This window comes from Lactuca saligna, chromosome 6 (assembly GCF_052625555.1).
Source record: "Lactuca saligna cultivar CGN05327 chromosome 6, ASM5262555v1, whole genome shotgun sequence".
In the NCBI taxonomy this organism is placed as follows: Eukaryota; Viridiplantae; Streptophyta; class Magnoliopsida; order Asterales; family Asteraceae; genus Lactuca; species Lactuca saligna.
The window spans coordinates 119,018,708-119,031,674 of NC_136422.1; the positions used below are offsets into that span (position 1 = coordinate 119,018,708).

Sequence of the window (12,967 nt, forward strand, 5' to 3'; positions counted from 1 at the left end):
TGTGTAGAAGAGTTTGAGAGAAAAGTGGTGTTTGTTACTTAGTGGAATGAGAGAAATGAGAGAAAATGAGGAGTGTGGTTGTTTGTTCCAGCTCAAAAATGTGGGAGTGAGTGAAATTTGAGTGTAAGGGAACATTGAAGTGACATAGGTAAGGTGGGGAGGTATGGCTGGTCATAGAGTGGGTGTGGGGTGGTTGCTTGTGTCATAAGTTAAGGCAAAGTCAACACTCCACCTTAAATAAATCCCCCATTAGATCTTTATTATTTAGATAATGATTTTCATAAAAATATGTTTAAATTATGAATATTTAGGGTTTATTATGTTAAAATATAATTTCTGGAGAAAATCCCGCTTTAAAATCACGAAAAACGGGCTAAAAGTGACAAATATGCGAATTCTGGCCGAGGCTTGGCCTTCTTATGCTGAACCGAGAGAGAGAGAGAGAGAGAGAGGCAGAACCGAGAGGAGAGAAGAGAAAGGAAGGAACCAAGAGGGGGAAAGAGAGAACAGAGGGCGCGAAGAGACAGAGGGGCGGAGTAGAGACCGAGTGAGAAGATAAGGAACAGAGGGCGACAGAGACTGAGCGAGAGATAAGGAACAGAGAGCAACAGAGCGGCGGAGTAGCGAACAGAGACCGAGAGGAGCAGAGCGTGAAGCGACAGAGGCAGAGGCTCAGTCTCTGGTCTCTTAGCCACCAGAGGCTCGGTCTCTGGTCCTAAGAGGCCTCTCACTCCGGTTTTGGTTCCTAAAGCCTATTTTTCTCGTTTTCGCCCCGTTTTAAGCCATTTTTGACCCGGTTAAGGGTCGGAATGACCCGAGTGATTCTAAAAAGTTACGAGAACTATTTGAGGGAGATTTGGGAGAGATTTCACATACTTGGAGAGATTTGGGAGAGATTTGACATTCTTGGAGAAATTTCTCATACAGAGAGATAGTTGAGAGAGATTTCACATACTTGGAGAGATTTGGGAGAGATTTGACATTCTTGGAGAGATTTCTCATACAGAGAGATAGTTGAGAGAGATTTCACATACTTGGAGAGATTTGGGAGAGATTAGACATTCTTGGAGAGATTTCTCATACAGAGAGATATTTGAGAGAGATTTCACATAGAGAGAGATAGAGTGAAAATGATTGAGAGAGGTTCCATGTGGGACAGTTGTGATTGTCCGGCATCGTAACGCATGGTTCGTAAACCCTGTTAAGCCTTGTTTAAGGATCTTACACACTCCTGATGAGTATGCATCATTGTTTTTATCAGTTTAGTTCATTGATTAGCATTAGGGCTTAGGAAATTTTTAACACAAGACTTTTCTCAAGTGATGTTTTCCCATTAATATAGCAAGTTATACAGTATGAACATAACACAAACCCTAATACACAAGGTTTAATAGAGTTGACCGGCTTGACTTGATGACTTGGCTTGACTCAAGATTGACGGTTGTCACAGACATGGATGGTAATGTACACACTTATAAGGCTCGACTGGTCTCAAAGGGCTTCTCTCAAATTCCTGGAGTGGATTATGATGAGACCTTTTCTCCAGTAACCAAGATTAAGTCTATTAGGGTTATGTTAGCCATAGCCGCATTTCATGACTATGAAATTTGGAAAATGGATGTCAAAACTGCTTTCCTTAATAGAAAGTTGGCTGAAGATGTTTACATGAGTCAGCCAGAAGGTTTTGTCAGCAGCGAGTACCCTAATAGACTATGTAAGCTTGAGAAATCCATCTATGGATTAAAGCAAGCACCTCGCAGATGGAATCTTTGCTTTGATGAAAAGGTCAAGGAATTTGGCTTTTCTAGGAGTGAAGATGAATCTTGTGTGTATGTCAAGGCTAGTGGGAGCATAGTTAGCTTTTTGGTATTGTATGTGGATGACATACTACTCATAGGAAACGACATTCCAACCCTGCAGGAAGTAAAGTTGTGGCTTGGGAAGTGTTTCGCTATGAAGGACCTTGGTGAAGCTGCCTATATTTTAGGGATAAGGATCTTGAGAGATCGGAGTAAAAGACTAATTGGACTTAGTCAGAGTACCTACTTGGATAAGTTGCTGAAGAGATTCAGCATGTAGGACTCCAAGAAAGGAGAGTTACCCATCCAGAGTAACGCCAAATTCAGTAAAACACAAAGCCCTAGCACTGAGGCTGAGATAGAAGAAATGAGTTGAATACCTTATGCTTCGGCTATAGGATCGATCATGTATGCTATGACGTGTACTCAACCTGATGTAGCCTTTGCCCTGAGCATGGTTAGCAGGTTTCAGGGGAACTCTGGCAAGCCACACTAGACTGCGGTAAAGAATATTCTCAAGTACCTACGAAGGACTAAGGACTGGGTCCTTACCCTCTGTGGGAGTGATGACTTGAGAGTTGCAGGGTATAGTGATGCTAGCTTCCAGACTGATAGGGATAATTTCCGCTCTCAGTCGGGCTGGGTCTTTACCCTAAACGGAGGAGCAATTTCTTGGAAGAGTTCCAAGCAAGAGACAGTGGCTGATTCAACTTGCGAATCAGAGTATATTGCAGCGAGCGAGGCGACAAAGGAGGCTATATGGTTGCAGAGGTCTAATGTGTTAGACAAGGCTACAACAATCATGAGTGCTCATAAGCTCTGAGCATTGGACTCAACCCACGCTCACTGGAATCACTTCATGGAATTCTAACTCGAGTGATCGTGAGACGGTAATATCATGTAAGTCTTCAAACCTAGAGATATGATTTGTTACTTACAAGTTGGTTATGCATTGATTGTACGAAAACGCATTGGTAACTCGATGTTATAAATCGTGCTCTTGTGTGTAATTCAATGAGTGGTAGAACAAACATATGAGTCGAAGTTTATCAGTTCCTTCTTGGATTAGAAGCTGATATTTGGGCCCCTCGATGATTTTGTTTTGACCTATGTACCGGGCCCGGTCAGAAGTAAGTTGATGTGTTCAATTAAGTTCTTTGTCAAACAAATCGAAAATTGGGAAACAAACTGTTGGACAATAAGTAAGACATTGTTCCATGTATTTGTCCGACTGATATCTAGAACATAGGATTATATGATCACTTATCTTAAATGGTGTACCATCATCTTCTCAGTTCCGAGAAACCTTGAAAAGAGCTACGATTGCCGATCGGTTCCTGAAGTCATACTTGCAGTAATAGTTATTAGACTTATCCAAGTGGGAGACTGTTGGATAAGGTGTCCAAGTCCATAACTATTTCTAGTATGTACTTGACCCGACCCGGCATGGTCCATTTGGGTTGCATGGCACCATGCAATTGGATAGACTAAATGAGAAAAATAACACTTGGAGATTATTAATATATTATAAGTTCTAATATATTAATAATATTATTTGATTAGTTTGATCAAGAATTAATTTAGAATTAATTAAGTGATCAAAAGAGAACTAATTAAATATATGGTTTGATTATTTAAATCATCCATATCTTGTATAGTGGGCTAAGAGGCTCCATGGATTATCAAGTTGGGTTCCACCCATAGGATGCTCCATGGGAGTTACAAACCCATGGGTCATGGAAATGAAGAGTCATGACACATTAGGGTTTACATGGTGTAACCCTAGATGTGTCAACACTATATAAGAATCATATTCTACACCAAAATCGGGACACTAAGGAAACAAGAGGGCTAGGCCGATTTCAAGAAGTGTGCATTCTCTTAAAAGTCTTTCCAAGAGCATTTTGTGTTGTGTGAAGCATTTGAGGCATCACACTTGGGGTGCTAGGCTCATAAGGTTTCAAGGAACATAAGCAACAACAAGGTAAGTTATTCTATCTATCATTCAAGTTAAAATTGTTCCCCATGTATGCTAGATAGGAATATAGCCTTGGAATTCAACTTTGCATGATAATTAGACAAACATAGATCCAAGGTTATTAGGGTTCCATGTACACTTAGGAAGTGTTAGAATGCTCAAAACCCAACAACTCCAACTTAACTGGACCTACGAGGACCAAAGGGCATAAATAAGAGAATTTACATCTTAGAGCAACAAAAGACAGCATCTTTCCTTATGGAAACATTATCATCTTCCAAATAAACTACAACCGATGAAACAAACAAAAGAAGGCAAGTATCGAGGTTTCTCTTGCACAAACCATCCTCTAAAAGTTGTTGTCCTTGTCAAACTGCTACACAACCCATACTTGACCATTTTACCCTTGCAGAAACCTTATCTCATTCTTTGGTGCATCTGATACAACAAAAATGTCAAACTTCTGTTTCTTTATGAGCTGATGCAGAAACCTGCATAGAAGGAAGAATGTTGAGCTTTAGTTACCTGGATACATGAAATAAATGATATATGGCTTGTGAGAGGATAGATCATGATGAAGGGTTATTGAGAATGGATATGGGGTAAAAAAAATTAATATATAAACATTAGAAAGATAGCAAACTCATTGTGAATAAAAACATACACATATGAGATATTGGTTGCCAAAATTAGTATCTATTTCAAGAACTCTTCACCTGATGTTATCTTCAGTAGAGCATGACCATTGTGTATCAGATAGTCTTGTGCTAGAAATCAGAGATGACATCAGATATAAATCACCATAAAGAGAAATGAAAATAAAGTCAAATCCAGATCCAGTGTTGATTTACTTGGTTAGGCGTTGTTATATTTGGTTCACATGGGTTTCAAGCCATGGATGCCCTACAAGAACAGGGAAGAATATTGAGTTAGTTTGATAAAAGTGTAAATGGAGATTTTCAGGTAGACTCTTAGAGAAAAAGTATAGAGAAAAATAAAAATCCATAATTTCTTTTAAACTACTCTCATCCTTTCTCGATGGTAGCCTCTCAAAGAATGAATAAAATAAAATAAAATAAAATAAAATAAAAAACCCAACCTGATTAGGATGATAGTCCGTCTTCATATTCAGGGAGAAGGGAGTGGCTTTAGAAAGTGAATGAACATCATGGTTAGCTGATCGTTGCAGACAATAAAAACCCTAGAATCTGAACTGGTGTTTGTATAAAGCCCAAAAAATAGATAAAAAAAATCTTGTTGGTAACCCTGAGCCAACAGATCTTGAAACACTCAACTGATTTACTAAGAATTTGGATTTGGATCAGATAAACATAATAAAAACACCTTGATGCTTGACAATATTCATATGGCTTCATCTTGTAGGTCCCTTATTTTAGTGTACTCCCTCAAAAAGTTCTTCCATGAACCACGGTGTTCACATCTTCACTTTAATCCCTAGCAATCCCAACTGATCCAACCGATGTAAAAGTCCTAAATTTCACACTCAAAATTAACAAACAAATCAATAAAATCTAACCATGATATGTATATGACTTCAAAAAGACAAACAAATAATCAGATATGGGGGCGAAAGTGTCATGAGTTTTTAGAGATAAGATCAACAATTGAATGACTGAGGGAGAATAAGACCAAAAAACAAAAAAAATACACAAGTTTCTCACCCGTTCACAGTGGTGAGAAGTCAAGCGGCATAAAATCTATCGTATATCCTTGAATAGCATCATTGAGACTCTAATGTCGACATAAATACGAGATGGTTGAGGTGTAAGATAATCGTGGTCAAAAGGAGAAGCTTCAGAACTTGAACTACAATGGTGTGGTGGTGGTGCCTGGTGATTAACACAACAGTGACTTGAGTTTGTATGTGGATCTAACAGCAACGACGATGATAGATTGATGGTAAGGCCATGATTTCGAATGGAGGGAGGTGCTGAGGAAGAATAATGAGAGAAAATGAGAGTATGGTCATGGAAGAATCGGTGTTTTTAGGGTTTATTTTGACTGACTTTTGAAATTTGAAAAGTCCGTACAAGTTTTTTTGAATCGGCCGCCCAAAGTTTTATCTAGTGTTTCTCCGACTGTTTCCAGCTACTCAAACCATGCATTAACAACTTCTCTATTTTGATTGGTTGAAACCATTTCACTTGGATTGCCAAAACTAAAATCCACACCTCTCATTTTAGAATCAACGATCCAGATCAGTTCTCCTTGTTCTTTAAGATAATATGCTTAATTTTTTGTACATTAGGCTTTAAAATTTGTACTTAACACATTGATTATGCATGCTTTATAAGATGGTATATATATATATATATATATATATATATATATATATATATATATATATATATATATATATATATATATATATATATATATATGGTTAGGTTCATGTGAGACGGCCTAATTTTGTGAGACCGTGAGACGCATTTTTTTTATTTTATTAATTTTTTTTTATTTTTTTTAGTTAAATCAAGTTTCGAAAATAATATTTAAAAAAAAAAGAATTTTTGCATTTTTTCATTTATTTTGCATTTTAAAATTATTTTTTAGAATATGTCAGTGTAATATTCTATAAGAATATTTCACGTATTTTTCAAAAAACATTGAATTTATTTTTATTTTTTTAAGTTTTTTTAGTTAATTCAAGTTCCAAAAACAATACTTAAAAAAGAATTTTTAGATTTTTACATTTATTCTGCATTTTAAAATTATTTTTTAGAATATGTCAGTGTAATATTCTATTAGAATATTTCACTTATTTTAAAAAAAAAAAAAAAAAATGGAATTTTTTTTTTATCTTTTTTAGTTAATTCAAGTTCCGAAAATAATATTTAAAAAAAGAATTTTTGGATTTTTCCATCTATTTTGCATTTTAAAATTATTTTATATATATATATATATATATATATATATATATATATATATATATATATATATATATATATATATATATATATATATATATATATATATATATATATATAGCATATTTGATATTTCTTAAATTTATGCTTACCAATCTATACTAATCAATACACACATTTTATATTTACGTTTTAGAAATTAAATGACACTAAACATTAACTTCAGACATTAAATCAAGAAATTAAACAATAATTTCTATTTTTTCTTCTGTATCTCTACAATGGCTTTTTTCCGCAAACAAATAACAACAACCCTAATCAGAAGCGTCGACATCCTCATCCGCCCTTGTCATCGTCCTCACCACCATCGACAGTGAACCACCACCCACTATCCAACCTCGCACCACCGTCGTTTCTTATCGCCACCACTGCAACACTCATCAATGCAACCACCAGTAAAACCAGTTCCAATCGGATTATCGAGGAAAAGAAGGCCGAATATTCGACTCCAAAAACCTGGATTAGGTTCAAGTGTAAGGTGTTGGACGTTTTGATTCACTGAAGTTGTCACTCGCCATGGACCGAGTTCGTAGAAGTTCCCATGGAGGAGCAACCAGGTCCTCCTTGAAGCCAAATGGCAAGCGGGTACTACCATCGACAGTGAATCACCACGAACCAACAGTGCATGACCACCCATTCTTCTTTTCTCGTACCACCAACTGTGTCCATCCAGTTTCTGCCCTCGCAACCCCACCACAATCTGTATGTATCTCTATCTCTCTATAAACCATTAATCTAAACACACACCATCACTCATTGTCACTAAGGCGGTGTATTTTTTATGGGGTTTTTTGTTGGAAAATTTATATGGATTTTTTGTTGGTTGACCAGATTTGAGAGAAGATCTGGAATTCATCATCATCATCACCGTTTTTTCATTTATGCTAATAACAGTTCTCTTTGCGATTTTGAAGGTTTTTGTAGTCTCAACGTCAGAATGACAACATATGGTGAAATCGGCTTCAGAAAAATAAAATCGGCCCATTTTAACCTAAACTTGAGGTACCATATGTTTCATATCCATTGTTTTGTTACACGGCATCGATTCTGAAATTTATGATTTTTATTCATCGTGATTCTTTTTGTCCAACAAGAATTTCCCCCCTTCAAAAATCGGCTTCTAAAAAGTGATGACAACTCATTCTTCTTCTGGTTCTATCTTATTTTTTATTCAGTGATTTGTACATATTTCAAGAATTATGCAGAAAAGATTTGTGGAGTATCTGCCGATCTGAAGTTTGACAGGTTTGTTTTTTGTTTAAATGGTTGCTGATTCTAGGTTCCAGTCACAAGACCATTTATTTTGGGGATGGAAGTCATCACCCACCCCTTTACCTATTTTTCTGCAGATTTGTGTTTAACCATGTATGTGTATCGATTTCATGGATTCGGGTCTACATCTGTACACCACAATCATCAATTTTATCTCTGTTTATTTTAGTTTTTATTTGGATTTGCAGGTACAATTTTGAGAACATAGGCACGACCATTTTGATGAACAAAAGAAAGATGGTTAAGTAAGTTGTAGAAATAGGAAGAACAACCATTGATTCAGTTAAAGAGATAGAACAATTATTTTGGATATTCTCTATTTTGTATGTGCATGTTTTTTTGTGTGCCAGTTTGATTTATCTCTTGCTATTATGAATTTTGTGTCGATGAAACAGTGGAATATGATTATCACACAAAATAAGAGGAGTAATGTTAGGTTTTTACTGGAACATTCGAAACATAATTGACGAAGACTAAATTGGTGACATCTTCATTCTTTTCCCTTATTTGCTTTTATCAAATACATATATCTTCTCCAGCTTGACCTTGAATTTTTATTTCCATGGATACTTACCATCACAATGTATGAGGTTTAACAATAATCATCTCGATATGTGGTAGTTCTTTTTATCTGTTATCAACCATCAACTCCAGGAAAATATTTCGTTGAATCAAGCTTTTTTAAAATTAGGGCTTGAATGTTTTGAACTTTAAATGTCAATATCAATAGATTGACATGAATAATTGCCGAATTATTCGGTCTTTTAGTTCAATACCATTCATGCAGCAAGCTACTAAAGTGCGCATATTTAGTTCATTTTCTTATTTATATTTGTTCACCTATGTTTTCATTTTAAGCCGTTGATTTATGCATCATTGTTATCATAATTATATAAATTTCTGCATAAATCAACTATTTTTCTTGGATTTTTTTTTTCTGTACCACTCATTATAATAGAAAGGCACCACTCATTATAATAGAAAGGCATGCTACCCTGGTTATTTAAGTGTGTTTTTTATTTTATTTTTTAATAATCATGCATAATTTGGTTATTTTTCATATTTCGATAAATAAAAAGTTATATGAATATAATGAATTTAGTTAAGTAAGTTAAATGAAAATTTAAAATGTTTTTAGATAAGAAAATAATAGGTGTTCACTACAGATTACATTGCAAATGAATTAAACTCATAATAAAGTATATGGTGTTATGATTATGATAAATCTGATAGTTGTTTTGAAATGAGAATATAGAAAAACCGAATAAAATCATTTATATATTTAATTTGAAATGTTATAGAAAATGGATTAGTATTTTGACGTTGACTCATTTGCTCATTGATCTATGTATCTGGTACAAATTTCCATCCATATTCGAATATTTCAATAATCCAAGTTGTTTGTGTAATGTTGTTTAAATTCAAACATTAATTTATATTTAATTTTGGGGGTTCTTTGTTTTGTAAGAGAAAGAGTAACCTTTAAATAAAAGTACATTTTTATAAGACAAAACTGCAAAATTAGTCATTGTGGTTTGCAAAAAACTTTGTATAGGGTCCAAAAAATTTTCAACTTACATGAAAGGTCCAAAATTAAGATTTTTACCTTGGTTTTAATCATTGAAAATTTGAAAGGACTATTTTGCCGTTATTATTTATTTTTCAAATTTTCTTTATTTGTTTTAATTGTTTTATTATTAAAAAAAAGCAAAAGAAAAGAAAAATAGAAGTACGGGTCTACCCCCACTTGATTTCTCTCTCTCTCTCTCTCTCTCTCTCTCTCTCTCTCTCTCTCTCTCTCCACCCACCATCTTCCCCATTCTTTCTAATTTTTTCTCCCTTGAATCCCAATCTTAAACATGATACCTAAATTTAAAAAACTTATAATTTGGTTTAAGATAAAAGCTAATAGCAAAAATTAACATGGATAAACAAATAAATGCTTGTTTCATTCATTCAGAAATGGCTCAATTAGGTTAAAGCTCATTGTTCGTCTTCTACAAAACCCCCAAAAGATAGCAGTTTTTTCCTCAATCTTGTTGTCTAATGAACACTGCGTGAATAATCTGGTTGTTGAGGAACACCACCATTCAACCTCAAACACATCTCAATCGCGATAACATTGTTCTGAAAATGATAGTTTCATACATTTTTCAGAATCAGGTAATAACGAACAAGAAATCAAGCTAAGAATCCACCCAAATGAAGAAATTTGAAACTTTAAAAGAAATTATTTGATATAATGGTAGCGAATTTCAGTTCTTGTTCCGAATTAAAGATGAAACTAACCTCCAAAATGGGACTATGAGATTGATCGGACAAATTGGAAGGAAGTGATCCAGGTGTATGAACACGCTAATTTGATTTCTCTTTAACCCTCGCCGTCTTTAAATTCTATGATAATGACATCTCATTCATCTTCCACGAACGCTTCATCCTCCACGACGGCGCCGATTTACTGATTTACTGGATCTTGACTCACCTCCCACCTAATTCTTCCCCATCATAATCGTTCTCTTAAATTGGTAACTATGCACTTCCGGATCTTGCTCGCTTAATGTTTATCAGGATTACAATGGTGTGAGTGGGATTTCTTGTGTAAAAGAGAAGGGTATCAACCATTGATGAGGTAGAAAGGATTTAAGGGTTGAGGAAGATGACCTGATGTGTGTGTGTGTGTGTGTGAGAGAGAGAGAGAGAGAGAGAGAGAGAGAGAGATCAGGTGGGGTGGACCCGACTTCTATTCTTCTTTTCTTTTACTTTTTTTTTTTAAATTATAAAACAGTTAAAACAAATAAAGAAAATGTGAAAAATAAATAATAAGGGCAAAATTGTTCTTTCAAATTTTCAAGGACTAAAACCAAAAAATTCTTGATTTTGAACCTTCCATATAAATTGAAAACTTTTTGGATATTATCCAAAGTTTTTTGCAAACCACAAGGACCAGTTTTGTAGTTTGATCTTTTTATAATTAATCTAAAACAACAGCATAAATTTATAGATAACCTGAAACTAACGTAAATTAACTTATAATGCAAAACAACTATTTTTACCCTAAAATCATAACATATCTTTATTTTTATTTCAAAACACTAAGATTCCTTTATTTTTAATTAGAAATAATACTTTTAACTACAAACAATTTACCGAAAGAAAACTAATCATTTTCGAAAAGTATTACATGAACCTAATACATTATTGTGCTTTATTTTTAATATGACATGTTATTAAAACAAACTAATAGTTGAACTGAAACTACTCAATACTCGCCGAACTAATCACGTTTAGATATTAATTTCTAGAAAAAAAAATTCACCCGTCGCTTGGTGCGGGTAAAACGGCTAGTATATATATATATATATATATATATATATATATATATATGCCAACCATCTATTGACAATTTTTTGAGTCATCATAAAAATGTATAGTTACTAGCTGACACGTTTCATTTTATCTAAAACCATGACTAAAGTTTTTTAAATATTATTCGATGGTCATACGTATCGAAAAAAAATGTGGCTAAGTCGCTAAGACTAGGCTGCATTTTTACTTGTGAACGTTAGCCACTCATAATCTAAAGTGTGGCAGGGCTATTTTGAAAGAAAAAAAAAATATAGTCGTAGTTCTTTTTGGTACTAGTAAATGTTCAAAACAAAACTCCAATTTGTTGTTGAATAATGAAAATAAGAATTTGGGTTTGAATAAGGGTTTGTAAGACAAGGATCACCTTGCCTAATTCGCATGACAACCCGATAGTTTTTGGTTTGTAATTTGCATGTAGGAATTGCATTTCCCTTGAAACAAAATTATTATTATTTTTTTGGATTTTTAAATTACATATGTAGTGCTGGCTTTATTTATTGAATTCCAAGTTGATTTGTATTTGGATATTTAAATAAGTGTTTTGACTTTTCGTTTTCGAATATTATAACTTCAGATCTATGTATTCGAAACGGAAAGAAGACGAAAGATAAGGATGAAGATAGTGTGAAATTATACTTTTTCCCTTTTTGCAATGGTCAGGTACAACTTATATCATACGTTCTTCTCTATAAGTTAAAAGATAGTACAGGGACTCTTTTGCGAGCTTTAACTTTTAAACCAACGATGAAAAGGTATTGGCTTGCATATATATAGCCTAACTGCCTAAGGACAATACTTTATCATTTATTTCTTTATTGAATACACCGATTTATGCAATAATGGTGCTCAAGTATTTGTCTATAAAGCAAACAAAAGTTTATTTTCAGTTATCCTTAGCTCCCTCTTATTCTCTTTACACTTCCTGATGCGTCGACCTTCGTACATAAGCTTATACATACATTTATGTGTATACAGTATCGTTTTTTACTTTTCAGTCCTATTTCTATCTACTAACCCTCCCACCATTTACCTTGACAATTTTGCCGTTGTTTCGCTGAGAAATACATCCAATTTGTTGACAAACAACGCCGCAATATATCTGGACCTGAGAATCCAGAATGAGAAAAGGTTGGCAGGCATTTACTACTCGGATCCTCTAAATCTCACCATCACATATTTGCAATCAACCATATCAACAGGCAGCAATGTTATTATCGAACGATGTGTCATTCAAGGCTTTTATTTAAAGTATGGAGAGGTTAAACATATCCAAGCATCTGTGGTGATTGAAGACCTCTTTTCAATGACTGAACAACGAAGGAAACTGGATGAGACGCATGTTTTTCGTTATGGTCCAGTGAAAGTGATGGATTTTATAGTAGAGTTGGAGGCGAATATGAATTCCATGGTACATGCGCCCGAAAAGTACCATCTGATGAGCCGAGCTGCTGTGGAGGTTAATGACAACACTGGGACGTCTGTTCTAAAGAACATTCAAATGAAGTATGAAGCTGGATCGAATAACTGGGGATTTGGGAAGTCGATACAAGCAGTTATGTGCTCTATTTTACTACATTTTCTTTTTTATTACGCTTGTTGGTTAG

General features: G+C 34.4%; 1 long non-coding RNA gene across 2 annotated transcripts; it reads left to right on the forward strand.

Annotated features, from left to right (window-relative positions):
- Window positions 1-6,920: 6,920 nt before the first annotated feature.
- LOC145001839 (uncharacterized) lies at window positions 6,921-8,484 on the forward strand. Of its 2 annotated transcripts, XR_013661727.1 has the most exons (4): window positions 6,921-7,427; window positions 7,640-7,727; window positions 7,901-7,970; window positions 8,186-8,484. It is a non-coding gene; the product is annotated as an uncharacterized LOC145001839 (long non-coding RNA). The 2 variants fall into 2 exon arrangements; XR_013661726.1 differs by having other exon boundaries at window positions 7,901-8,484.
- Window positions 8,485-12,967: the final 4,483 nt, after the last annotated feature.